A 27,728-nucleotide genomic window follows, 5' to 3' on the forward strand; every position below is an offset into this window, starting at 1 on the left:
TTGAATGTATTTCCATTGTTACCAACCGCACAAGGTTCTGAGAAGCTCTTTTCCCCTACTGGTCCAGCAAATTTGTCCTTTTCAATGCAAAATCATCCTTCCCAAGTCTATCTTTAGTCTACTTGATTCCACAACCCCATGACTGGTTCAGCTTCACATACCCAACCAGCTCTCCCTGTTCTAGAACTCCAGTTCTCTCTTGGTCACATGCCTCTCCAAGGATCACACATGTATCACCCATAATGAAATCCTAGCCAACAGCTACCAGTGTTCTGTGAATGTTGCCTCCTGGACTAATGTTTCTGTCCATTGTTTTACAAAACCTGCATTTTTCAAGATTCTCACTTTGTCTATATGGGTAATGCCCAGCATCTCCATTATTTCCCCTCCCTGAGGAGGACCCAGGCCCTTCAGAACTGGCCTCCATCCCACAGCCCAAGGAGCAGACTCTTAACTGTGGAAGAACCAGATTCCACCATTCAGAGCTTCCACGTGCTCAGTTTCCCAGGGGTTCCATTAGCTGTACTCACTCCTTCATTGCCCCTAAACTCTGGTACTGGTTAGAAGATTCCCGCAGCCTCAAGATTTTCCAGCTTGGTTTCCTTGGCGTTTGACAATGGGGTTGGGGTTCGCTGTCCCTGGTGAGCCCTATCTCCTGACAAAAACTGACACCCTGCAGTAAAAAAACAGCCAACTTCCATTAAGGGAGCTGTGCTCAGAAACCAGCAGCTGCTGCAGATTTGCTGTCACCGCCAACCAGGGACTTTATGGCCACAAGATACTGCATTACCACAAACCCTACTATGAACCCGGCTGCCATTTTCCGCATGGACGCAGTCCATCAGAGTGTACAAAGTCCCCAATGTATGTGGAGAACAACTGCCTGCAGTCCTGACGTTTTTTCTAGCCCCACTCAGGCCTCTTGGCAATACTCTTCCCACCACTCTCCTCTGAGGCTTTCTGTCACATAAACTGTCTCTGTCATACCTTGTCATTACCTCTACAATCATCCCCAGTCTTTGGTTCTGAATATTTTGCTTTGATTTGTAATCTACAGGAGCTGGTTCTTATGTCCACCTTGGGCACAGGAGTGTGTCTCTACCTGAGATTATGGACTTGGACTTTGGACTTTTCCATGTTGCTTAAAGTCTCCCTATTTTGTTTGTCCTTTGATCTATTAGCCTGGGCTCCACTCCTAAGATCCCAGCCATAGAAAAGCATCAAGTTCCCCCATACCAACTGTTTGATATGCCTGAAAACAAAAATCATGGGCTACAAGTGTAGGAACTTAGCCTCTGTACTTAATTTGCAACTCTGAGAATGTCTAACATAATGAAGGTACATGTCAAGGATTAATTGATTGTTTGATTGATGAAATGCCTTGAGGAGGAAGTGATAAATATTTAAATAGGGCCACAACAATGGAACACAAGACTGCTAAAATAATTTAAATGGCTGGCAGTACACAGGACATTGGTGAATAGAATGGAGACTGAGTAGACTCCAAATAACGAGAGTACATAATCCTAAACCCTGAAATCAACTGTGAGGAATTAAAAGGCTGTACAATGCTAATATGGAAAATTGCATTGGGGATTAATTAATTGATGAGCGTTATGAGAGAATGCATTAGTTAATGGAAAGTATTTTAATTGTTGTTATTGTGTTGTGCTCTGTTCTCTGTCCTGGCTTCAGCTCAATAACATGGAAGGCTTGCCGCCTTTGTGAAATCCTGAATTACAGTCTCTGGGGTGGAGATTGGTACTTCATGAAGGATGATTGGAGCTGCCAGTACTTCACAAAGGGAAAGTGTTGTGTCTCGAATGATAATTTAGTTATCTTGATGAATTCCTCCTTTGTAGTTGAAAGAAGACAGTTTTGAAACATTAGACTTCAAAGAAAACCAGGAAAGGGATGAAACATTTATGTAAATACTTCATAATTGCAACAAAGTGCTTCATAGAAATGCTATCAATTGAATGAGATAACATCAGAAATATTGCATTATTTATTATTTTGAAAATGTTACTATCTCTTTTTATCCACATTCTGTGATGTTTTACTATGTCAAGTCTGCTTACAAATTAAAGAAATAAAAAAGGTAGAGATTGCTCCATTGCCATATTCCAAACTCATGCCTGCACAGGGGTGATGTTTTGCATTCAGAACACAGAGTGTCATACAACTAATATTATCAATACAGTCAGTTTCCCTGGACAATACACAACCCTCTTATTACTCCATGATGTAGCCTAAATCTCACTTATACACAACACATTTGTGTTCTAATATATAAAGGAAGCATTTCTGTTGAGATTGTTTGAAACTTGATCAAAAAACACACCTGAAAAAATGTTCCATTTAGTGCGTAGCCTGGGAGGGAAAGTAGGTTTAACTCAGACTGAGTGACATGCTCAATCTGACCATACCTGTCTACATGTAGCAACGATTTTTTTTTTTTACCCTACAATGGCAAAGTAGGTAGCCTAGAGACCAGAAGTTCATTAAAGTCAAAAATACTTTGCAGTAGCCCCTTTCTAGAGGGTGGGAGGCGGGGGAAGCTGTCCCTGAGAACAGGAACAACATGGATACCCTTGCAAATTCTACTAGAGATTTATGTACTGTGACCCCCATGGCTCACATTGGGACGCAGTGAGTACTGTATCTCCAGAGACCAGTCTCAAGCCTGGTATGAAGAGGGTGCCTAAAAGACACTTAGTAAACTTTCAAGAGCTTCAAACATCAATACCACAGATCTTTCTCATTTCATCTCACTTGAAAGAATATCAATCTAATTAGGTCATATTTTCCAAGAGTGAGGACTGCATGATTTCTTCTTTTAGGTATACCCTGAATTTCCCACTGGGGCCTATGAAGGCTGACTTTTGTAAATCTTGAGTGGGTACCTGTAATTAGAATAAATATTTCCTTTCTGAAGTAAGTTCTCAGATATTATTTCTTCAAATAAAACAGTAATTATTTTACAAATTATCTTTTCTACTCATACATTTTTATTTACATAATGTATGAGACCAAGAGAGAGGTGGTCAAATTATTTCTCTCCACTTTCCTTGTTGTGCTGACAATTCTTATTTAATAACTGTACAAATGCATATAGTTATCTTTTTGCTAATGATTATACTTTATCAGCAAAGCAGACTCTCAATGAGGGCCATATAATAAAATGTATACAGGCTTTTACTTTGAAGATTATAGATATATCCCAGCTAGCTTATTTCAATTTGCCCAGTTTTGCTCAACAGTGTTTACTGAAGTTTTCAGAAAAAAAGAGGGAATTGCACCTCAATCTTACTTTCCCCTCTGTTCCCTCAAATGACCACAACACCAACACAAATGGAAGGAAAATGTATCTTCTTGTATTTTTTCTTCTTACCGGTTGTACGTATCTTTCTGTGCCTTTTCCCTCCAGAACATTACATTTTAAATTGATTTGAGTTGTGCTTATCAAATGATGCCTGTTACCTGATAAATATCTCTGAATGTAGTTGCTGACATCTAGAGTCCATGTTAATTGACTCTCCTTACATAGTTTACCTACACAGACTTTAAAGACAAAGGACTCACCTTTCTCACAGTGACTTGCTGGGGCTCATTCGTTTCTTGGGTGCATTTTGTATTTGAAGTTGATTTTCCCTTGCTTTATGTAAAATGTCAATTTGAGTATGGAATCAACAGTCACTCTCTTTTCTCTGCCCAAACTCTTACGTCCAGGTGTCTAATGTTACAGGAGACAAATTTATGATAACTCGATTTTTTTTTTTCGTTTTGAATCATACGTGACATGTTTCTTCTGCCTGGAACTTTAGAGCCTTCTCTATTTTTGAAATTTGGTAACTTCTCCAGAGAATTTTTGTGTGGTTCATTTTCATAAATTTTACATTATTCCCAATTACAGTATGCACAATGCATCCAAATAACTTACCTGCAGTGTGTGAGCTTAATAAACATCCATGCTAGGGCAGGAAATCAGTCTCTTGTATCCTGGTTCTATACTCCTCTTTCTCCCTGAATTACTTTGCTAGCCCTTCATCTTAAAACTTCTAGTGCAAAGGAACTGTATTCATTCAGGTTGAAAGGTCTTAGCATAAGCCATACCATAGAAATATTTTTTTAGAAGTCACATTGCTAACATGGTAGTGGAAGTCCACTGAGGGTCTTTTCATAAAGGAAGAGTGATTGTGAGCCAGTATAACTGTCACTCAAAGTTATCTATCACCCAGCAGACTCTGGTAGTGTGAGTAGAACATGAAAGAAACTGGGAGAAGTTGCAACCTTGGAGGTCCCCTTCTGCTGTAATGGGAGGTGGGTCAGCAGCCGCAGACCTCCATGTGAGTGGAAGAGAACAACCGGCCCCACTCCCTGCAGATTTTGCACTAGCAGTAGTGAGTGATATTAACCCAGTGAGAGCAGCAGAGGAAGACATGGAACTGTCACAGAATAGCCCAGGTTATTCTTCTCCACAGAACAGAGACGGGACAATTCCATGGAATCCACAAAACTACATCATCCACATCACATAATCAGACCCTATACATACAGTCCTGGGACTGTCTCTGACCCTGTGACTTCTTCTCCCCAGCTGAATTTGATCTGCCTTATATGTTGTTTTCTTTCTTCACCTGACTTTTCCTGAGATTTTCTCATTGATGCTTTCTCTCTCTTCTCCCTCCTCTTTCCCTCTTCTGTAAATCCTTTCAAGGGCCTCTGTGTGTTGAGGAATTCCATGGTCAGCACAGGACTCTCTTATTCAGCCTCACCATGGGTGGATCTTCTGCTTTACTAGAACAAAGCAGGGAGTTTGGGGAAGCAAGTAGCCCTCTGGCCTATAAAGTATAATGATAGATGCAAGATGGTTTTCCCACATATCAGCAACATGCTTTTTATTGCTGATTGTCTATTTCAGGGCTCCTCTGGATTTGCCATTACCAGAGTGAGCAGAGATCCTCTGGTAGCTTTTGATAGTTTTAAAACACACATTTCCTATAGTCTTAATATTTTACTACACATATTACTATACGGATACATTAAAACATCTTATATTGAATACAGGAAGAAAAGTCTAGATCAGTTTATGTATCACAAATGACAAAATGAAATTATTTGACATTTCTTCATTGAAAGGGACACATACAAAAGATTCCAGAAGGAATTCTGTGTAGTGATTAACATTTAATTTGGCCCATCAATATATTTGCTGTTTGATATATGTGAGATTTAAAATAGCACAGTGATCTTTTTTGGTGGACCAATTATGGAATGCTAATTACCTTTTGTACCATCTGACTCAGAACTCAAAGTATATTTAGGCTACCAGAGACCTCAGCAGTCATGGAATCTAACTCTCCTAATGTACAGGTAGAGAAACTGGAAATGAAATTGAATACATTGAGCTAGTTAATGGTACAACTTGGACTTAAAAAAATCCGACTTAAAGAATCTTAATGCCCAGTTTCCTTTATCAAATTTTCTTCTGTATCCTGAAAATTATTGCTTAGACATGTTAGTATCTTCTGGGGAAACTTTGATATCTTTTGAGCTCACCTGATTGTAGGCTGTTGTACCAAAGTAATATGTTATTTCTGGTAATTTTCTCATATAAGTCACATAGAATTATTCCCAGCATGGAAGTAGAAGTGGTTGAAAAATTGTGCAGTCAGGATACTCACAGAAAATGGAATCATCCAAGTTCATCTTATATCACATGAATAGACCAGAGCACACCAAACCATTGAGTTATTGAGTTGCACTTGGTAGAAGTCAATCTGACATCTTCATTTCATTATTTCTAGCCCTAGGAGCAATGTCATAACCATGTTAGATCAGTGGTCTTCAACTCTGTAGTTTCACATTGAAACCACCTGTGTATAAACTGAATCCATCTCTGGAGAGTAAGTCTGAGCTTGAGATTTGAAAGCATCCAGTTTTCATAAATTCATTAAAAGGTTTTTCTAGTAATGAAGTGTCATGGTAATTATGAATTTCTTTAGCATAAAAGGCATCTTTAATCACTATACCAAGAAATGTAGGTGGATATTGGACTGATTATAATCATAGAATAAAACATTAAAAGAAAATTGCATCAATTTCAAATATCTTTAATTCCTAATGTAAGGGAATTTGGGTTCCCTGCTTTGACCTATATTCACTCATCTGAAAAATAGGAATAACATTGCTTGTCTTCCAAAATAATTATGAGAAAACTAAATGAGCCATATATTAATATGTCTTACATTGTTCCCATAGCAAATGCTCAGTTATTAGCTGTGATGAAGATGAGGATGATGATTAATACTGTAGTCTATAGAAGTTAGATAACTTCCCAGAGATACACCTAATCAAGGCTTTGGTAAGCATTCCAGTTTGTGACATTCACATCTTAATTTAAAATGCTCACCACCAGCCACAGCTTATTAGGGGAAAGCTAGAGCTAGTTCAAGGCTGAGGGAGTGCCTGAGAGAAACAAAATGTCTGTGCCACACAAAGCAGTTTAAAATGAACTTATGAACTGAGACATTGTCAAAGAGAAAGTTGAAGAGCAGATCATTGCTTTCGACCTGTTAGCTACAAAGCAAATAAGCGCAGGAGAGACAGGGTCCTGGAGGTGACGTTTTGCAGGTGTGATTGACTGAGGGTCCTTGAAATTCAGGATAAATCATTTGAATTTCCACCCTCGGATGCAAGTTTTGAACACGTGTGTTCCTATAATGTAATCATTTGAAGCCTTATCACACTTCAATTGAAAGTAATTTACAGCTGTTTCTATTGAGAGTTTATCATGTACGACACTCTTAACAATATGAAATACTGTCTAATCACTGTGGTTGCCATATCAAATGGTTCTTCTGCACATGATCCCATAAATTACTTTAATGGAGCAGTAATTTTCTCATATAAGTTTGCGATTTTGTGGCTAATCTTCCAAGAACATATGTTCACAGACACTAAGGACAGCACTCTGACTTATAGTGCAGGGTAATAACAAAGAAGTACTTCAAGGCATCCATTTCCTTAGGACTCTTCTCAGACCTCAGGAAATTGATGCAAACTTTATGGATTTGATTGTTAATTAGGAGACTGAACATTTATTTCTACTGCTTTTTATATGTTAAGGGTGTTGGCCACGGCCCTACAAGTCAGGAGCTGGCATCCCCCTGCAGTCTTGCTCCTTACAGTTCCTGGGCTTTATTTCTCCATAGAGAACGAATATTAGCACTAGCATGTTGTGCCTCACCTCTCAGGAAGAATGTTGAGATACAGTAAAGGATGTACAGAGCTTTTCTGTAAGAGTTTTTTACATTTGTCTGTGCTAATTATAGCAAAGGGATGGCTCCTGCATGTTAGCAAGTCATCCTGGGGAGGGGGGGATTTTTTTTTTTTAAACCATTGCAGTAGACCTTGACTGAGACTGCGTTACCCCAGTGGTAACAACATCTTTCAGCAGGAGAAGGAGATGTCATGATTCCTGCCCCCATCTTAAAACATGATTTACTCACTCCTATTTTGTGAAGTAACTGAGGAACATTCTGAAACCTTTTGTAAGTAATAAGGAAACATACGGCAGTGTTTTAACACTCATGTTGACATCCAAGAGAGACATCAGACATGAATCACAGGTAATAAAATCATCCTGCTCACAGTATTGGTGTGACACAGCTCTCATTCAAAGACAGAAAAGGACTGATCTTTCCTTAGGAACGTGGAAAGTGTTGTTTATAGTCTCTTTAAAATGCACATTCTAAAATTCAGTGGTCAGAGAAGTAAATGTCCACTGTATGTTGTACAAGGTAGAAAAAAATACGTGTTTAATAGACATGTGAAATAAATAACAAATTACAAATTAATATAACAGAATCTGAGAGAGTTTAATCATGTGAGATGATCACTTACCGTGGAAGAAGTATAGTGAAGTTCATTATGTGCATAATGTGTATCTATATCATTCTTTTTGTTCACTAATAACTTAATTTAGTACATTTCAAATCAGATTCATCTCCTTATTCAATTCTTCAAAAATGATACATGCTTATAACATGAAATTTTCAAACAGCCCCCGAAAGTATGTTTTATAATATACTGCTAAATCAGAAACCTAAATAGTTTTTAGTAAATTCTAGTTCTAAACTATAAGAGTTTCAAATGTAGGCCAACCCATGCTTTTAATCCATAGCCTAAAGAGCTTCATTTATGTGGACATCATAATAACTATTTCTGTGTTCCTAAAATCATTTTTATTTGAAGTTTCTGATACCTCATCCTTTAGCAGTGCTGAAAACATACCTGCAGACATCAAAAATGTCTGCCTTTTCTGAGTCAATGTTTACTATGACAGGAAACAAAATGTAATAGGGGGGGAAACAAATGGAACTGGAGAGTGGAAGACCTCAAATTTACTCCCAAATATCCTGCCAACCATTTCCCAAACCTATGGTTTCTGTTAGTAAAATTATATTCCATAAGCATTTAAAAAATGTAAATCCTCATGTGTGAATTTTTTTTTCTTTTTGGACTACATTTTTTTCACTTTAAAACCAAGTTAGCTAATTATGCTACAGTAAAAAATACAGCAATAGTAATTCTCCAACATTCTCATTTTATCCTTTCTTCTTTAAAACAGCTGTTACAAACATTTCCAAGTGTCTCCAGCCTTGGGGAGATAAAACTTCCTCCGTTTGCTATAGTATTATGTATGCAATTGATTCTCAGAACAAGGAATGCATTTTTAAGGATGGCTTGATTTTCTTTTGATAAAAAAAAATAGTTTACACCAAAGAAAAATTTAATCAGGTGCCATTTATGAGCTAACAAACAAGAAACACCAGACAGTAAATAAAGCAGAGAATACTGCACATTCAAACCCACCAACGGAAAATGAGAGGAGAGGAAACAGCACATACTGAAGCAACATGGAGAGTGTGATAATGATGAACACAGTCCAAAATTGCTTTTGTTCCTTCTTAACACTTTCCACTCAATGGCTTCTTTGTAACTTTCAGCAGACCCCCTCCTTCTGCTTGCAGTTTCTCTTTTTTATGGACAATGATATTTAAAAGATATACTCTATTATAGATTCAGATGTGTTTTGCAAAGACTCTTTGTTATCTTTGGACTGCTTTAAAATTTGGAAGCATTCACGACTTACTCAACTAAAAGCCTTATGGTGCCAAATCATATTCTTCAAAACCACAGCAGCCAGTCCCTGAGGTGACCTGGCAGCCTGGTAAACACCGAGACTCCCATTGCCCTCCTGCCAGTGGAGAGCTATTGAGGAACACTGTCCCAGAGCCTTGGCTTTCTGACCACAATATGGGCTGCAGAATCGTGCCAGTGTTTGGAAAGCATGTTCTTTATCACTTACTTTTTCATTATATTTGAACTTCTTATATTCAAACAAAACTTTAAATCCAGTTGGGTCCTGTAATCCCAGAGGCTCAGGAGGCTGAGGCAAGAGAATCCCAAGTTCAAAGCCAGCTTCAGCAAAAACGAGGCGCTGAGCAACTGTCTCTAAACAAAATATGAATACGGCTAGGGATGTGGCTCAGTGGTTGAGTGCCCCTGAGTTCCATCCCTGGTACCAATAACAAAATAAAACAAAACAAAAGCTTTAAATCCAATTTTACATAAAAGTAGGATATTTTCAGAAATCTTCATTTTGAGCTTTGTTTAACTAAAGGTAAAACATTTTCTTTTGCAGGTTTCCCAGAACCTATTATAATATCTATTGCAGGATATTACCTCAAGAACCTCATTAGTAAGAAATGATTTGAAAGACTGAAGTCCTGAGCTTGCTTCATGACCACCTCCTCAACAAGTGTGTGGATCCCACCCTATTAAGACACCCATCTGCCCCTAGCTGTCAGCCACTGCTGCTCCTCTAGACCAGAACTAATGGGCTATGCCAGTCCTATAGGTCTCTGTTTTCATGAAATTTGATTCCTGCTTTCCCAACCTTTTGAATTCTGTAAGAACAAGAAGTTCACACATGAATATAGAAAGCCTACACACTATTGTGGCATCTGAATGCAGAGTGAGTAATGTACCTCACAGCATTCAAACTGAAAAGTCACTTGACAAAGAACCTCCTACACTTGTGGCCAAGTTAAAATGAACATTTAGAAAGAACATTTCCTTGACATCCCCTTATTTATTTCAGGAGTAAAATGAAATGAAGATAGACTTTTTTATATGGTATCAGTTTATGTTTATCACAATAGGTGACACAGCCTTGGCACATATACACTGAAAACCACAGGTAAAGGTAGAAAGAAATCAATGCCAGTCAAGAACATGGAGTTGTTCAGGGTGTGGAGATCACATGAAATACAGAAGATTTGAAATGCTGTCCAGAGGGTCAGCACTAAGACACACCTAAGCATATCTGGAGAGCTAGTCTACACGTGTGTAGATCACCATGTCACCCAAGGAAAGAGAAGACTTGATGTGGCATATAGAGAAATTACTAATACTTGAGCAGTTTAGAGAACATTTATCAAAAGTGAGGAATCTATTTTCATTGAATAACAAACATAAAAAAGATAGAATTTCAGATAGAAATGCACACAGAGAAAGACATACAACAAGAGTGCCCATAAGATTTAGGGGAGTTTATATCCTGGGGATGTGGCTCAAGCAGTAGCGCACTCGCCTGGCATGCATGTGGCCCGGGTTTGATCCTCAGCACCACATACAAACAAAGATGTTGTGTCCACGGAAAACTGAAAAATAAATATTGAAATTCATTCTCTCTCTCTCTCTCTCTTTAAAAAAAAGATTTAGGTGAGTTTTAATAGAAATTCTACAATTTCTTTACTTCATGTACTCTTTGTTACATAAGGCTTCTTTCTGTTTCCACCAATGACAGTATACTTTCACCTTCTTTTTAGTGTCATAGTTGCAGGATATTACCTGCAGAACATTCAGGAACACTGTTGCATGAAATTTCTTCAACAATCAAATGCTTTCATTTCCTCAAGAATGATGTCTCTTTCAGAGATGGTCGCTGTTCACTGTAGAAAATGTTCTCCTCTGGAGAAGAAAGGAAAGATCTGTAATATTATATAGGCTGACAAGAATTTCTAATTTTTTTGTGTGTAGCCTAGAATAAACTAAGTACTTTAAAAATGGTATCGGGTTCAGAATAGCATAAAAACTAGAAAAAAAATAGCTTTTTAAACTCAGTTTTGTTCTTTGGAGCAAATAATATCATAAAAGATAAACCAGAGGAAGTATTATAGAAACCTACTACACTGTGTCTGCTTGCATGAGTTTAAAATTTGCCAAGTCTTTTCATCAAATAAATCCAAGCAGCTTCCTGTGAAGATTGATAGGTAGTTAAACTGACCTTCGAAGTTGGTATGTAATTGCTGAACTTTTTATTTTTAATTAAGGTGTGACAGCGTGATTGGAATTTTAATTCAGTGAGTTAGACTGGGAGCCTCAGCTTTTAAAGTACCTGCAGATTTTTGTTTCATGATTCTAGTTTAAAATGTGCTGAAAACTTACAGGTTTAATTACAGACTCACTAATTTGTTTCCAGATATATTAGACATAAGATTTAAGTGTAACATGAAGGTAATATTTAATCCTTGATTTATTCTTCAAAATATGCATCTGCTTTACATTTTTAGAGGAAAAGTAACTATTCTAGTTTGACAGCATGTTTACTTCCTTTCTCTACCATTAAATTTCATATAACCCACACATGGTTCAACCTTGAAAACATGATGTCTTAATAAAAATGGGTTTCTTGAGATTTTTGGTATCTTTAGTATATTCTTGCTTACAATTCAGAATTATACCACACTTAGTTGCAATTTGGAAATATAAGGAAAAATAATGAAAGGCAACCTTTCATAAAATGTCAGGTTTAATTTAAAGATGTAAAAAATGGTGATGATTTAAAAGAGTTATGGCTCGATATATGATTTGAACAATTGAGTAATTTAAAAGTGAACAGCTTAGTCAGTGCATTGAAAATTTGACAGTCTGAGCTCCCAAATAATAGATGTGTTCTAAACTCTATGGGCCCCCCAGGAACTGTTGCTGCCCATTTGTTTAATTGGGTGTTGCTGTGGTAATGGCAGGCTTATTAGCTTTAACATACAGAAATTAATGTTCCTGGCTCATGTCACCTCGGTTCTACAATAGCTCTACCATCTATCCTCATATATCTTCTACCTTCCATTTTTCACAAAGCGTGTGTGAAATCTCCACTTAACTTATTTTTATTTTGGGGGAGACTCCCACAATATTGTCAAATTTGTAACCTTTCTCTGACACTTTTTTTGTGAGTTTTCATTACAGCCAACAAGAAAACAAGAAATTCTGGGTGTGAGCATACTCTGGTTTTCATTCAAACTAGTTTTTGTGCTAATGCTAATTATGCATTTATGCAAATGCTATTTTGGAGCATTTTTTTCTGGTGCTATGTGTGAATTCTAAGATAGTATTTTGATGAGGCACTTGTTTAGTGACAATAATTTCATTGGTTTCCTGGCAATTTTTAGTAGTACGTATTTAAGTTCCAAAGAGTCATCTATTCCTTCAAAAAATTTTCTTAGCATATCAAAATGTACTAGTTTCCCTAACCTCTATCCTATATTTGTTTAGTCAACACAAGCAAATTCATAATCTCTTTTATATCCGTGCTTATCAGTTTTTGACCAGTTCCTCATTCTTCACACAATGATGATGGTAGGTTCTTATTCTTATCCACCAAACCAAGAAGCGTGTCTGTTGATTTTTCTTTCTTTAAAACATGTTTGAAAATGCTCCCTCCTCTGATACCTGTTGGGAACACACAACCTACCAGAGATGCAATCCTGAAAATCGGACAGGACCTGATTATGGCTGGAAATACCAACCTGAATTTTAGTGGAGAAATTATAGATGAGTATTGATTACCCACTATCAATCATAACGCACTGATCCAACATGTCCAATTAAGTAGGTGATAGCAATTAATGGGTCCAGTCATAGGAATGGATCTGAAAGGCTGGGATAAAATAGAAAGACTATCCAGTGTGGGACATAGAAGAAAATGGCAGCCAGAGGAAATAGAAAGGAAAGATAGAGGTCAAAGGTGGAAGTGATTAGTATGACACACAAAAGTGAAAAAAGAAGACATATTGCCTTGAGAAGAGAATAATTAGGATTATATTTTTATTACCTTGTGAATAAAATAATTAGAATTATGTTTTTATCACTGTGCAGAACTGGAAGGGAAAAAAATATCTAATTTTTCCTTTCCTTTTTTGTGTCTCACCCCTAATAATTTACCTTGCCTTTAGAGTGAATTCTTCTAGCTTCTCCTTTACCTTTTCCCCTTTCTCAGGGAGCCCCTCCCAGTGCCATGGGCCAATAGAGACAGAGGGAGAAGGATGAATCTGACAGTTAAAGGGATGCAGCAAAATCCTGACACTATAAGTGATCCCCGTATTAATTGCAGAAAACTTTTCAATGCTTTTACTTTTTCCTGAAAGATTGTGAACTGAACTTCTAGTATTTCTGTTTCAATATTTGGAAACTGTCACCCCCACCCCAACCATAAGCAGTGTCTAGCTAAGATAAGTTAGTCAGAAATTTTTTCATTTATTCCTCAAAAATCCTACCCAATAATGTATGAAAATGGGTTCTGAGGATAGGTCAATTTGAATGCCACTTCTGATAGTTCAAGAAACGGCATCTTTCCAAAATACGCCCAGTCACTGCTCCATTCTTTCCTTCCTACCCTAAAATAATATATGTATTTCATTCTCTCATTCCCCAGCACAAACTTATTACTGTGGTAAATCACATTGAGTGTGGCCTCTCACCATGTCACTGAAACTAAAATGAAAATTATGTAAGAAAAAAATGAATGAAGTGTCCTTCTGTCGCCTGGACAATTCGGGTTAAAAGACAAGTTCCAATGAAAACAAACTCTGAATGTCTGAAACCAAGAGACATGTCTATGGCATTACTCAGGCACTGTCCTCATCAAATTTCTGCAAAATGGGGTTTTCCACTTTTTGGAGTTGGTCTCCAGCCAGGACTTTTGTTGCTTGGAGAAGGGGATAGAACACTTCTCACTACATCAGTGAATCAGAAAACTCAAATGCACAGGGCATTTATGTTAAAGAAAAGGGGAAAAAATCAGGTTTAGAAGTGAAGCATTCCACATCTATCTGTGCTTTTCAGGGGAAAGGCACCGTGACATGGAATGGCACCAGCAGGGAATGCACTTTTAACGGGAGCCGGGGTAATTTAATGCAACATGTCAAAACACCTGAAAATAGGTTAAATGTCCTAACAAAGAACAAACATCACATCCCAACCACTCATTTACTCAGTAGATGTCTACTAAACACTATTGACATTCAGTAGATGTCTATTCAGCAGCTATTAGGCGCCAGTCACTCTGCTAGTTGTTTGAGAGCATTAGGGCAATATAGTCAGCCTACAACTAAGCCTCTTTTGCAAGTTTATTCTACACTGGATTTTTCTAGCACATATTAGAGCTGGAAAAGAATAAATGCAAAAGAGAATAAATAGATCCTGGAAAACAATTATAAACGGAGCAGATAAAGTAGTTTTCATCTTCACTCAGAATGTGTGTGTGTGTGTGTGTGAGCGCATGTGCGTTTGTCAATCATATATTTACTAATAAATGTGAATTGATATTTGACCTCAATTAAATTATTTGGAATTATATGTAGTTTTGGTTTTGTTAATACTTTGTAGAATGTATATAATTCTATTCCTGAATTTATGTTTTGGTCACAAGATATTGTGTTAATTATAAAAAGAATCCTAAAGTGGTGAAACAAGCAGAACATTTTGACTGTAGATTTTCTTTAGAGCAAGCATGGAGAGGTTGGTGGTTATACAAGAATCAAGTTCACTTTGGCTTCCAGACTTTCTGTACTGTAGCTGGTGAATGGTGACAGTCCTGATGGTCTCCTTTGTGTATGCAAAACTTGACTTTATGTAGATTATATAATTTTTTTGTTTGGTTGTTTATTTTGCAGTATTAAGGATTGAACTGAGGGATGCTCTATCACTGAGCTACATCCCCATCCCTTTAAATTTATTTTGGTAATTTTGAGACAGGGTCTCATTAAGTTTCTGAGGCTGTCCCTGAACTTGCAATGCTCCTGACTCAGCCTCTTGAGTGGCTAGGATTACAGATGTGCACCACTGTGCCTGGGGTAAACTGCATCGTTTTAATTGTGGTTATCAGCAGAGGTTGCTAACGGAGAAATTGTGGGACTCATAGCATACAAAGATATTTGTTTAAGCTGCCACAGGCAGTTTTGAACTTACATGAAAAGATACCAATAATAGCAGCCTCTTTCTGGCCACCATCCATAAACCATATTATCTGATTTCAACTAAGGTATTTTTATATTTAACAGATGGCAAAATTTTATTGGGAATTAAGTTTCCTATCAAGGATAAAACTAGATTATTCCCTTGGTGAGGTCCTCATATTCAAAGAAAGCATCGTTTTTATCTAGCTCTAATTTTAATATTAAAAACCCAATGATGTGCAACAAGTCATAAAAAATGTCAACTTTGATGCAGTAATTCCATTTTTGATGATTCAAATATAAAGAAATCTATGCCCCTGAATTTATTGTTACACATTTGTGACATGGTTATTTAAAATAGCCAAAATATTTAACAATGGAGAACATCTGTACAAGTTATGAGCTGTCTGGTAGATTTAATATGTGTAGATGTTGTCTTATACAGCTACTAAAATTTTGTTCATAATGCATGTATAATAATATATGAAATCTGCTATAATGTTTTATATTATTATCATATAAAATTGTATGGCAATAACCAGCTAAACTATGAGTATAGAAATGAACATTACAGAACCAGAAATAACTATATCAAAATGTTGACATCCCTTGTCTCTGAAAATTGGGATGTTAAATCAATTATCCTTTTAATTCTGATTATTATTCTACTTTACACAATGAACATATTGTGGTATGTCCAATTGATAAATCTTTTCAATTATTTAGAAAATTTTGTTTTCTGATTTATTGTATGGCTGTGAGACTTTGCTTGTTTTATGTAAAAGTTTTAATTTTCATTAAATTCTAAAATTAAAACAACAGCAAACAGTAATCAGCTTGTTTATTAAATATAATTAATTATGATTTGGGTTTTTTTAGTTTGAAACTTACAAAATACTTTTAGTTATGTATCAAATTTTAATTATTTGATAAAATTATATAGGCATCATAATATTGATTTTAATATTGTTATGATAAGATAAATAAAACATATTGGGAAAAATTCCAGAAATTTTTCTATGAATCATTTCATTTATATTTCAAGGGAATGTTAAATGATCAATTCCAATACTCATTAATCTTATAATACTTTAAAAAAAAAGAGATTAACTCTGAAGGGAAAATTACAAAAGTATCTACTACTGTGTCAGTGTGTCTGTGCCGCCTCTCTCCAAGTGATAAAATATCTTTGCTTTTGCTGACTCCTGATTGAAACTTGGTCATAAAAAATTTTGTCAGAGAGGAGTTAATGTGTATCAGAAGACCTATGAACAGTTTCTGGTATTCTGTTATATGCACTGGTATGAATGTTTTGCTTGCGTTATAAATACAAGTAGGCCTGAACTATATCTTTTCCAAAGGAGATATTTGCATATTATTATGCAAAGATAGAAACCAGAGTAGAAAGGTTACAAAAACCACCGCAGTTCTTAATGCCAGAGATCCACAGATTATCTCCAATGTGACCTCCTCTGTGGCAATCCTTTGGTGTTGGTGACTTAATATGGTCATGGATTGTGTGGTTACAAAATTTCAAGTAGTTCAGCTCTACAGTAAAAACATTTTAGGTATTCAACTAAATTGGTAACTTGTTACAAATGTCAGTTTACAATTATGTGACTTTAATGGTTTTGTGGTGGGTTATTACATTAACTCACTGTCCCTATGGGAGCCTGTCTTTAACATTTTGATATTCCAAGTTCACAGTGCAGTGCAGCGGGCTTTGTAAACAAAGCCCAACTTTGGTACTGAAGCAAGACATGTGAACATTACATAAAGTGCCTGGAATCTGCTTCCCTGAAAGAAAATGGACTCTTCGAGGGATGAAATAAAGGAATGTGCTGACGCAGTGATTGTTATTTGTCTTCTCAGTGTTCTCCATAACTCAAAACTACAGGGAACATATGATGGACGATACCTGTCAATAAGGTTTAGGCGTGTGGGCAAGAGTCTGTAGTGATCTTACTCTGATTTTCTCTCTAAGTATGAAGACATCTAAAATGGCATTCTCTATTCCAGGGACATATTTAGTATTGTTCACTGACAGCATAATTTCTCCCTACCATCACATTTGTTATTGTTTAATTAAATAGAGACAAGTCAAGTGGTTTAGAAAGAAACGAAGTAAATGAATCCCCATCAGTCTTTACATAATTAATGGTATTCCCTGTGGACTGCATAATTTATTAAATTGCTGAGCAGAACCACTTTAGACAAGCATATTTATGCATTTTGAGTGAAAGACTATTCTAGAAACTTTAGAATGTTGAAACAAGAATGAATCAGTAGATTTTTTTAAAAAATTTGAATGTGACCATATGTAGGAGTGGAAACTACTAACAGCACCCTATTACTTATCTTTGCATTCAAGTACCTTTAATGAATTATATAGCAATTTTGAAATTAAAATTATGTGCAAAAATAATATGTTCAATTGAGGTATTAAAAATAAAATATATAATACAGAAGAAGAACTTGTTTACAGAGTAAAAACAATTGTATCCTTCAGACCATGTACTTTTCCCTATGGAATAAATTACAAGTGAAATTTCATGTTGGAATGGATCCAGCTGTTGTATGTGTACCATGATGAAGAAATGTCTAATGTTGAAACTTAGGTCTGTCAGGAGATTTTATTTTATAATAGTTAAGGTGAGTGGATATATATGCTTAAGGAATATCTTTTATATTTCTTGAGATAAGTTTTGCACAGGGACTTCTGTCCAGGATAGCATAGCTGTGATGATTCCCCACAAGGCTACCAGCAAGGAAAAATAACCTAGAAAAAAACAGATTAAAAAAAATTAGAATCCACTAATAGAAAATCTAATGACCTCTATCTGTTTTGTTATTTGCATTTGGTTTTAGTTAAGTTCTATTTTAGCATATTTTAAACATTATTTACAACAGTATTTTTCAAGGCCACATTGCAAATTAAAATCATTGACCCAGATGAAAAAAAAATTGCAAAATAGGTTTCTGTTGTGAATGTCAGTCATAGATGGTTCATGTTAAAGTGCCAAACTGCTCCAGCAAAGTTTTTAGTGGAAGAATGCATTAAAGAATTCAAGTAATTCAGCCAAAATTGCAATTATTAATCATTATTTTGAATAAATTCCTAGAGGAAAATAACACATTATATTGTGCTGAATGAAACCTATACGTGAAATTATTTCCCATTTCTGAAATGTATTATTTCAAATATAATGAGAATCAATGCCTCCATGATTCTCATATAATATCAAAGCTGTCCTTATGTTCTGTCAGGACAGAGTATTTCTGGGATACTATTAATCATAGTGAAGAAAGTAAAAATAGTTTTATGAAATATTCTAGACCCAAAAGGGAGGGAAGACATTAACTTCTTGTCTGATATATTGGGTACATTAATATACAATGCATCTTCTGTACTTGACCTTAAGTGTCAGGAATATAATGTACCATTTCTCTTTTCATAAGAAGTACTTTAAAGAGGTGTTCCTGGTCAACATTATTTTGGCCACAAGGTGAAAATGATGAAATGCATTAAAAATTAAGTATACAACTTATTAAAATAAAAGTTACAGTCTATATGCATATGTTCCTCTGATGCTAAGTCTCACCAATGAAACTTTCCCATGTAGATGAATCACCAATTTGGGGCAGTAGCTTCACAAAATTTGTTTCTATCTGAATTTTAAGCTTTGTTCCAATACACTGAGTTAATAGAACTTTCTATGTCTATAAACAAAATACAAAATTAGAATTATTTCTTTTGGCATATAGTTACATCAATTTTTATTCACAAAGAAGCTGTAGATTCTTAACTAATACAAGATATTCATGTTAATGATCTCAAGGTAAGGAGTTCTTAAATATTCACCCCAAAGCATTGCTGCTTGACTAAGCAGCACTGACCAAGTCAATCATCAAAACATCAGACCTTCCCTCTCTTTTTTCCAGAGGAGGCTTCCAGGGACATGTATCCTATCTTCTACTCTATTGTAACACCATGTATCTACATGTGAACTTGGATTTTTAGTTTTTAGACCATTCTATAGCTGGTAACACAGGGGAATGTATCATGTTGTACAATGGGGGCAAAGGAGTATTGCAATAAGACAGAGATTCCTCTAAACCCTAATAACTATCACTGGAGACTTAGTTTTCTCTAAATGGTTATGAAAATGCTTTCCATTCTAGGTTTCCTTAGTGTAAGGTAATATTATTTAAATTATATTCTTGGTTTAAAGAGGATTTACATAAATGTTAGTTAGCTTCTTTCAAATAACATCGTCTAAATGGCAGAGATTGGTATTAGGTTTCCGTCAATTTTGATTGACTTCCTTCTATTACCTTTCTTTCATTTATCTACCAATGGGTGAGATCATATAACTTTTTTTTAAATTTCCAGTAAACTTTTTTTAAACATGGAAAATCAAGTTTTTAATTCATATGTAAAATGAGCATTTTTTAAAAAATATATGGTTATCAATAAAAACATGAGAGAGAAGTTGGGCGTGGTGGTATGCACCTGTGATCCCACTACTGGAGAGACTGAGGAGGAGAATGTCAAGTTCCAGGCCAGCCTGGGCAATTTAGGGAGACCCTATTTCAAAATAAAATAATAAAAAGGGATGTGGACATACCTTTGTGGCAGAGTGCCTCTGGGTTCAATCCACTGTACACAGAAAAAGAGATAGAGAGAGAAAGAGAGAGGTAGAGAGAGAGATGTTGGTTGCTTGGTTCAAAATAATAGATGAAGAGTCATTTTAATAATAGTGATTAAAGCAGAAGTCTGGGTTATAGAGTTTAAATTGCTTTAAAAATCTCTGGTGGAACTCACAACATGAGAGCAAGTAACTTGAGTGCAGAGCAAATATTTTTTAAACTTAGGAGAAAATAAAGTCCAATGCTATATTGTGCTAGGTGACTTTCTATCTTAGAAATGCCATTAGGAAATGAGTTTAAATTAAACAATAGATACAAATTTGTATTTTATCAACTGGAAGATACCTCACAATAATTTGTGCAATGGCTATACAGATGATGTTAGTAGTGAATTTGAAAGATATTTATTTCATTCATTTTATTTTATTTACCATGTGTTAGCATTTTAGGAAGCTACTTCCATATGCTTGAAGTCACCAGGGCACCCCCAGACTATCTTCTTCACAGCACTTCTACTGAGAAATTGGGCCCTCATGAGGTCAGTCGGCTTTGGGAGCTTTCCCTTCTCCAGAACCTTGGAGTAGCCCTAGAAAAGAGGAAAAAAGTGCTTATAGTCGGGCACAGCAGGTACCAGCTCCCTGAGGGAGAAAGTATGGCTACCAGCCCTCACTTTCAGGTATCCAGGTAGGGCTGTGTCTGCTCTGGGCACTGAAGGAAACTGATTATCCTCACCAGTGAGTCAAGAGCAGCAGATTCTCTCCCAGGACTTGAGCACACAACAGCCATGTCTGGAGGTGACTCTAGTCTCAGTGGAAAGAGGTTGATTTTTATAAAAGCTAAAACTTGGTTGATGGCAGTATGGACAGTAATACAATCAGCTTAGTCAGGTACAGATTGAGGGCAAAAAACAGTTCTTGAGCAATTTATTTTTCTAAATAAAAGTAAAAGAATGGAGAAGAAATCTGTTAAGATGTATTTTAGTGAGAAAGAATATTTGTATTTATTTGTCAACTAACTTGACAAGCAGGGTAATGAAAACCCTCAAAACTAGTCACTATTAGGAAGTAGAAGTAATTGTTTTTCCTTGGAAGTTTTCTCAATTTATAATAATGCATTTATTTTGATGTTTATTGGCTTGAGGTTCACTTTCCCCTCTTTGAAGGTAGACTATTATTATTAGAACCATGTGCACCTTATACAATATTATAAAGTCAGTGTTGCATCTTGCACAGTGATATGCACTGCTGCCAAATAAAGATTCTTTGAATGACCAATGGGAGTAAGTACTTGAAGGATTGTTTGAAGAATAGAATCACAAAGCTGTAGAAAATGTATTTAATGTAGAAAAAGTTACCATAATTCAGTAAAATCCTAAGTAGAACTTTAAGTTCTTTAGATCTCTTTCTCTGTAGCAGACTCATTTTGGAGTGAAAAAAAAGTAGCAACTGGATGTCAAAAAACAAACAAAGAAAAAACATACACACACATAAGCTAATGAAAATTCAACTCTTCTAAGTCATGAATAAAAACTGTTAAGCACTAAAACATATTTTCTGTTTATGTATTTCTCAAAATTTATATATCAGACAATATATTTTCATTCTGTGAAAAAAAATTTATGAAGCATGATCAAAATTTCTATACTTCACTCTCAAGAGAAATAAAGAAGACTAATTATTTATAGTTGAAGTAAGACTGATTAGTGTTGCTTGTTCCTATGACTAATTAATGAGGAAATGGCATGTCCTTACCCTTTGATTTGTTGCTGATTAATAAATCAATAAAGTATTACTGGAAAGGGGAAAAAAAAAAAGAACAGAAACACACTCATATAATGAGACGAGGCTTGCCCTTTTTCATTCTCTGAATGCTCATGGTCTCAAAAAAAATCCACATCATAAATGAAATTAGCTGGGACCATTGCCAAACTTTTAAAGGGGGACTAGAATTGATGGCTCATGAAGATTGAATTATTAATTCACCCTGGAACATGAAACTCCAGGACAAAGTTGGGACATAGCCATTTTGACTGGGACTTGTCATTGCTCTGCCCGCCGTGTGTTACCTTCCTTAATAAACAGGAATTTAAAATGTGAGATTTGTTATCACAGGTCAGTTCTTTAGAGGATGCCTCAACCTAGTGTACGAGTTCGGTTTGAGATGCGTCCAAGTCAAATACAGCTGAGATTTTTTGTGTCACTCTGTCCAGGAGTATCTGAAGATATCCCATGGCTATGAACAGGATCCTACATCATAGACATTAGCTAACTTTCAGTCTTTCCTGCAGTTTAGATATGTCAACCCAAAATGAAGAAATGGAGATTTTTGTAATGAATCCCTAAAACTCAGCTCCTTTGAATACCTCTCTCCGCAGGGGAGATTAGTACCATTTATATGCCTGGAAATGAGCTACCAGGGAGGCCCAGAGACAGCCTTGGACTAGAAGCTGAAAAGTCTTTATTTAGACTTCCCTCATCCCTTGACAAATCACATACAAGTCTGCAAGTTGGCAACTCTATACCTGTGTGGCTGCATGTCCATGAGATTACCGTCTCTTACTGGACTGGTGGGACAAATCCTTCACCTTTGATTTCTCCTTGACTTCCATCCTCCTGAGTTGTCTGTACCTACTTAACATCAGCTACCCTGTCAAACCAATACCTAGGCAGTACACAAATCCCAGCTGTGCTCTGTGCCTGTGGGGTAGGTCAACATTTTAAAACAGAAAAACACCATATTCCCAATTAACTTGATTTGATGAATGGTCTGTTGCTTTTAGAACCTTCTGGACCTGCCGTGAAATCTGAAACTTCCACCCACATCTTAGCCAAGTAGCTCATTTTACCATGGTAGGGGCTTCAAAAAGAGGTACATTTGGCCAACCCCCACTATTCTTTAGAAAGCCAGTCCTTGTGTTTAACATAATTCACACTGTCAACCCGTGACAGATTTTAAATCACCATATTTTCTGATTCTCAGCTATACTTTGTAGCTATACTTTGTACTTTCTATTTGTGTGTATTTTTAAGAAACTTCATGTATTAAACTATAATATCCTTGATTTTTAAAAATGATATCACTCTGCTTTTAGATACCATTTCTTACTGGAATCTTAATTATATTTAAATGTTTTTTTCAGCCTTGGACTAGAAGCTGAAAATCCTTTATTTAGACTTCTCTCATCCCTCATGAATCTAATACGATTTTAGCAGGTTCCAGAAACCAGAAAAGTTATATATGTATATATAATTTTTAAAATATATGTGTCATGGGGTGAGGAGAATTCAGTAAGACAAAGAGTAAAAGTTAAGAGACTTTATTGGAATAAGATAAGGTGTGGGGTTGCAGTGAGGACACCCAAGGACATCCCCCTTTGGACTCAGGGGATTTTGGTTTATATGTGCTTCTGAGTTCTTTGCTCATCTTTGGTGAGCTTTTTACTAGGAGTGATTTGTGCTAAGTGAGGAGTGATTGACAGATTCCTCTGTCTTGCCCATAATGCCTATTTTCCATGTATCCAATGCTCATTCCTGGGTTTTATATTAAATTCATGATATGTAAGTAATATAAATGAAGTCTTAGTAGGGGATTCTTCCCTCTGGTTTATCATAGGGCGTCTCTGTGCATGCTTTTCAGAGTGATTGGGCAATCGTTTCGAAAACAGGTTCTTGATGTTTCCACTTCAGAAAGTTTAGTCTTCTAATAGCTTCAGGGGGCAAGATGAAGGGGAGGTCCTTAGCTTCAGGTCAGCTCTACTAATCAAGGTGAGATTTGGCCTGATTCAAGGGTCCCTAATCTATCCTGCCCCCATATATGTTTGTATATATAACAAATCAATATCAAAGCATTGTTAGTCATAGTCATTTTATCACTAGTGATTTCAAAGTACTTTATTAATAAACTTATAAAAAATCCAGAACTTACATCTTTATATACACTGCAATTCAGTGTAAGTATGAAAATACAATTGCCTATTATATATATGTAATGCGCACACGTGCACACACACACACACACATATCCTTGAAAACTCTTCCCATAAGAGCAATTCTGTAACTGTAAAATATTAACAAATAATTAGTGCTGCTAGTATTGAAAAATTAATTTACAAGTTTTGGAGGGTTTGGTCTCTAAATTTAGAATATCTCTTTATGTTTCTCCCACTAATTCTGAGGTGGCCAAGCCAATTCAACCATAACTACTCAAGTTTCTGCTAGGATGTGATCCACGTACGTTTCTAGAACTGTAATATTTTGAGAAGTACTCACTTTAAATTTTTGTGAGAATTACTACAAACTCATCAAGATATGAGCCCCAGTACAAAACTGATACTAAAATTTGGGCTAGAAAAAAAATACAGACAACTAAATGGAAATACCATAAAGCAAAAAGGAAAACCTTGAAAGTACAGCTTTATAACACTAATGTCACCCTGAGAAAAAAGTTAGAACTTACCAATTTTTTCCTGGTGATGATCATTGATTTTACATCATGGAAATGGTTGATTTAAGAACTGATATTTGAAAGATTTTTTCCAACTTTCCTATTTTAGCTACAGAATTACACCTTTTTCAAAATTGTCTGAGGAAAATTATCATCATCCTAATTTAAACTTGTAGTTTTTCAGATGTCTGAAGTTAAGGTCGACTTTATTCAGAGTGATGGCTCTTTAATCTCTAAGCAGCTTCCATAAAATGGATGTACACAGCAGCTTTTATGGTGAAATCAATTGACATGTTTTTTTATTTTTCATCGTTTGGTGGTAAGGTCCCTAGCATTTTTTATGTTACTAAGGCCCATACCTAAAGCTATAAATAAAATTTTGCTTTATTTTTTTTTCTTTTTCCCCCCAACAGTACCCAGTTCTATACCCCTCCATATACTGCATACCATTATTCAACTGGAGGGCTGGGTTTCACATGAAAATAGTGGGATAGTGGTCTCGTTCATAATCATTTAGCTTTTCACGCCTGAACAAAATTGTATGGAAATGAAATGAATAGGAGATTAAACAAATGATATGTGATCATGAAAAAACAAACTGCAGATGTTTAGCCTGTGTCTACCCTCACAGTGCAGCAGTGAACTTGGGCCCACTGTCCTTTGATAAACATTGGTTTTCTGTCAGTCTTGCAATGGTTGGTGGAGGTGATATGCTTTCCCATGCAAGTTATTTTGAGCATTATTTGTGTTATTGTATTGTTGTATTCTGGAAAACAGTGGAGAAAACTGTATCAACAGTATATTATGATTTTACTTATATGATTCATTTCACTAGCAAACCCCACCCATTTTATATAGCAAGTGCAGGTGGTTAAACCTAATCCTATTGGGTAATCTACATTGGATTGTCAAACAAAATACCCCTGGTTTACTATGGCACATGCATTCCTATTGCAATGTTCTATTATTCCCAAATAAACTTCCTAATATATGGAGAATCTTTCTCTGTACTTTATTTAGGTTGACAAGCGCAAAATCTCTTAGTATTGAATATTCTCAGACTTAGCTCCTCTCCCTGTGCTCTCTAGTAGGATTTGAAAGGAATGTGTGGCTTAGTCACAGAGAAGATCAAGGAGATGGGCCAGTTGCCACTTTATTCCAGATAAGTTGCTGTGTAATTTGGTCCCTAGGTGGGTGCTAGCAGTTGACTCTGGAGGTTCAATGGACCCAGAGTCCTCTAGGATCTTTCTGCTGCCATTTGCTTCTCAAGTATGTGAATGTGATCATTTTGGATAATGATCTAGTGGTACTCAGTCCTTCCAGAACTCCTCAGCCTGCAAGTCAGAGCACCTCCTTTTGATACCTGGGCCCCACCCTGATGCTCAGGAGGTCGCTCATGGCTTCATTCCGTTTCCATCTGCATTGCTTGCAGTTAGTCAATCTCTCCTTTCCATGGAAACCTTTTCTGTAGGACCCTGAACCTGACTTGCATCTGACTGAGCACATCCCCACCCCTCTCCTAATGGACGTCCATGGACCTACGGAGGCTGTTGGCCATCACCTTGTAGAAGTGTCCTGGGCTCTCCTGTGATGCTTTCTCAGGCCTTGTTTCTCCTAACCACATTCACTTTTGCTTTCACTTACTGACAGCAACTTTAGCCAGTGGGTGTGGCGGGAAGCCTATGAGGTTACTCTCTTTCAGATCCTAAAGGAGACACCAGGGTACATGCTCTTCTATCCAATTTGCCACCTCTCCCTCCAGCACAGCAGCAAGCAGTACCAAGATACAACCATCTCACCACATAAGTTCCTCATCTCTGCTCTTCTTTCCCCGAAGGCAAGAAGGGATAGAAACCCTATTTCTCCTCTACTCTGGGTTACATGATCTGGTCAGGCAGATTTTTATCATTTGATATGTTCTGCTGAATTAAAGGAATTTAGGTAATTATTTTCCACAGGTAAATCCTAGATTTCAAGACCTTTCTATTGCTGTGAGGAATTGCTTTGATGCTCAAAGCCAACCAATGTCCTCTTTGTTCTAGGATGAATAGATCCCTTCTTTCCTGGGGTAGTATGTTTCCTGTGAGTCCTTGAAGGTGAATAACTTGGAGAGGAAAAACTTTCAGGAAAAAAATAAAAGCACATCATTCTCATATTTCCCTGAAATCATCCTTATGTGTTAAGTGCATGCATGTAATGTCTCACTGAGATTCACACTGACTTAAAATACTGGTCTTTATTGTGTAGATGGAAACACAGAGGATTAAAGGGTATAGTGAACTCACACCAAGTAACACAGTGGTCATAGGAAGAGCAAGTTCTGAATGCAGATCTGAGAACTCCAGAGAACATATGCTCATCAATCTGGCAATGCCTTTTTGACAGCAGTTATCTAGAATATCTGTTTGAGAAGTTGAGAACTATTTCAAAACACTGACAGATTTGATCTGGGGGTGAGGGAGAGGCGGTAGGAATATGTATTTGAGAACACAACCTTCAGGCATCTTGAGGAGCCCTCTGCCGCCTGACCATGTACAGTAAGTTTTCTTCTTTACGCAATGCTCAACCAGTTGTCCAAAATGCCTTATTCTTTACCATAGCAACTCAGGCACTGTACTCGAAAATATCAAAAATCTTTCTGCCCTTTTACTTATATTTAAAATACCAATTTAATTATTGACTTTATTCATTTAAAAAACCTGTTACATAGACAGAAGTTTTGCTAAAATCACTTAGCAAGTTATTTTTATAATTGGATTTTGAATAAAATTCCTTTTATTTGGAAAAATCCCCTTAAGGATCAGTATGAAGATTCTAGAGACTAATTTAGCATTAGACTTTTGTAAAAGATTTCAGTCTGTCTGCCATTCCCAGACTAATTTCATTTCAGCAGAGTTGTTTATGTGCATATAAAAGTATCATTTTTTAAAAGTGAACATTCTTCTTTAGAGTATAGATATTAGTCTAGTAAACTCAAATTTTTCATGAAAACTAAGGAGTATTTCAGTGGCATCAATAAATGTATACCCTTAAAATTACAACTGGTGAAGGCTGGAACAGGTAATCTGCCTTTTGACACTTTAAGACTATTCTGATTTTGAGCATGAGATGTCATGCTCTAGGTCTAGAATTAACCAGAATATTTTGTGTAATATCATCGAGTCTTTTTATGACTAGTTAAATTTTCTTTCAGCAATAAAAGAACACATGTAACTGTGCTATGCATGCAGCATTGAACTTGAATTTGACCTTGAATGATGGGAAGGCTTCAAATTCATTGTGGTAATGATAATGTAGATAAAATAGTCAGGAAAAAGAGCTGGCATA

At 36.3% G+C, this 27,728-nt stretch overlaps 1 protein-coding gene and 1 non-coding gene across 2 annotated transcripts in view; one reads left to right on the forward strand and one right to left on the reverse strand.

Moving 5' to 3' along the window:
- The window catches only part of Cntnap2 (contactin associated protein 2), a 1,911,322-nt gene that overhangs the window by 67,366 nt on the left and 1,816,228 nt on the right, over positions 1-27,728 (forward strand). The gene's annotated exons all lie outside the window — the stretch shown is intronic.
- Positions 20,647-20,769, reverse strand: LOC124083266 (small nucleolar RNA SNORA3/SNORA45 family). Its single transcript, XR_006848692.1, has one exon. It is a non-coding gene; the product is annotated as a small nucleolar RNA SNORA3/SNORA45 family (small nucleolar RNA).

The sequence above is a fragment of the Marmota monax genome, unplaced genomic scaffold (genome assembly GCF_021218885.2).
Source record: "Marmota monax isolate L192 unplaced genomic scaffold, Marmota_monax_Labrador192_F-V1.1 WCK01_AAM20220418_F8-fsc00193, whole genome shotgun sequence".
NCBI lineage: Eukaryota > Metazoa > Chordata > Mammalia > Rodentia > Sciuridae > Marmota > Marmota monax.